At 34.8% G+C, this 2132-nt stretch overlaps 1 protein-coding gene across 1 annotated transcript in view; it reads right to left on the bottom strand.

The window, feature by feature from the left end:
* ATP6V1G3 (ATPase H+ transporting V1 subunit G3) overlaps positions 1-2132 on the bottom strand; it is a 24861-nt gene that overhangs the window by 21754 nt on the left and 975 nt on the right. The window lies entirely within an intron of this gene.

Here is a 2132-nt window from a genome sequence, read left to right as displayed (position 1 = left end):
GGAATATATTAATATTTTTACAGCATAATATATAAAAATTCTGCTACCTTATTAATCTTGTATTTTTCTAAAATGATTAACATGTGAATTGCTGTTCTCTCTCCTCTTTCTCTCGCTCACCCCTTTTCTCTTTGTTCCTCTTTATCCCTATCTTTTAAAATATATATATATATATATTTAATAGTCCTGCTCTAACACATAACGTTCAGATTTCTGAGAGGCTTTCAGATAAACGGATTTAAGAAAGAGAAAGCGATCACAGACTTTCTACAATGGTGTTCAGTATGGTCACTTCAGGGTCATCCTTCTAGCTCTATTTTGCCTTCCTATGTCAGATTTTCAAATTCATCATTTTATGGAAAAATATCTGGGTTTACTAACATGATGACTATCCATTCCTTCTATGTCATTATTCCTCTCTCTCTTTTTTTAATGGTCCTTTATCTCTCTGGGGTGTTCTTTAAGGAAGAGTCCAGGTCTAGTCATCCCTGCCTACGCTGAAGTGGCTTGGAACTAGTAGGCAGCCGCTAAATACTTGCTGAACTAAATACATTAATGGAATAAAAACTCTTGAAATGCGAGGGAAGGCATAACCAACCAAGCATAGGCGGTAGGTATGTTTCTATTTTGCCACTGAATGTTTGGGTAGGTAGGGTGCTGTTGTAAGTAAAAACCTCTGTCTGCCGATAGCTATGTAGGAAAACAGTTTCTATGCCCTAAAGACTGTCCCCAAAGCCTGTGCTTTCTGAGGCAAAGAGGAAAGATATATTCTCGGTAAACCTGAGTACAATGGTTATTTGTTGAAAGTCAAAATATTTTTCAGAATATTTCTAAAGGCTGAGGACTTCTTATTATGGGATGAGTAGTCTACTTGAATATTCATGGAGAAAGACATGGTCAGCTAAGTGAAAAGTGTACACATATTGTGAGTTATTAGCAAATAAAGTGAACAAGATATGATGTGTATTTTTAAATACTGATTTCTGAGAAAAGATTGCCCAAGAACAGCACATTAACTATAGGGAGGGAAAAGCTTTTGGCTTTTATCTTTATGATTGAATTTTAAGCTAGATTGTCTTTTGTATGACAGCTACCAGTTATAAGCAAGTTGCATGATTGGCAATCCTTTCCCTTGCTAATGACTTCAAAAAAAAGGAGTAATAGTTGGTAAAAAAAAAAAATATTTGAATTGTACAATAGTATAGATTATATGAGTGCTCAATAATGTTATTTTGTTTTTTTCATAACAAGGAAACAAAGGCAATGTAATTATCACATCTTAAAATAATCTGGCCATTTGTTATGCAAGTTTTAAACATTGTTAAAGAAATGTGAATAAGAAATAAGGGAGGTTTTTTGCATTGTTTCAATCTTCAGGTCCTGGACTGCTTTGTCTTCTGTACAATTATTCTGCGTTTGTCCTGTCTTGTAATCATTTGCACAATTTTTTGTAGAAACAGAAATTGAGAGATAGGTAAAGTTTGTCTTCACTGCGTTTCTCCTTCCTTTCCTCTTCTGTGACCTCCACAAAGGCTTTTCTTTTTTTGTCGCTGACACCCACATTGCTGAGTGTTTAGGAAATCAACTTATCTTAAGAAAGGGAAATGATTTTACCTGTGGTTGAAAACTCCAGGGCACTTTCTATTATAGTATTTGTGTCATTCCTGACTTCTTTTCTTGCTTTGTAATGTACTATTCCTTCATCTCATTCAATACATTTGAATAAGGTTGTGTCACTACCTACTTTAATCATGTCACTAAGCTCATTCAAAGAGTTATGTTAACTCCATTTTTAAGATAGGACCCCTATGTGGCCAGACTTGGAATCTAATTGCAGAGGCAAGACACACAATTATGAAGAAAGCAAATGGCACTAAAAATTGTTGTAGATTAAATCACAAGGGGATATGCAGTGAGACAGTGGAAGAAACATGGGTCTTGGCCTAGGAAAATTGAGACTTGTTAGTTTATCAATTCGAAAAAATATGCAAATGTCATATAGTGTAGTCATTGAGATCTTGGCTTGCAAAATTAGATCTCATTCCAATCATGGCTCTCTCATTTACTCTATGACTTTGGACAAGTTATATAATTTCTGTGAGCATCACCTTTCCCCTTTGCAATAAAGTTGG

Source organism: Otolemur garnettii, unplaced genomic scaffold, assembly GCF_000181295.1.
Source record: "Otolemur garnettii isolate 467f Iridium unplaced genomic scaffold, OtoGar3 scaffold00055, whole genome shotgun sequence".
In the NCBI taxonomy this organism is placed as follows: domain Eukaryota; kingdom Metazoa; phylum Chordata; class Mammalia; order Primates; family Galagidae; genus Otolemur; species Otolemur garnettii.
The sequence above is the reverse complement of the archived record's forward strand: the minus strand, read 5'-3'. Positions and strand labels throughout refer to the sequence as shown.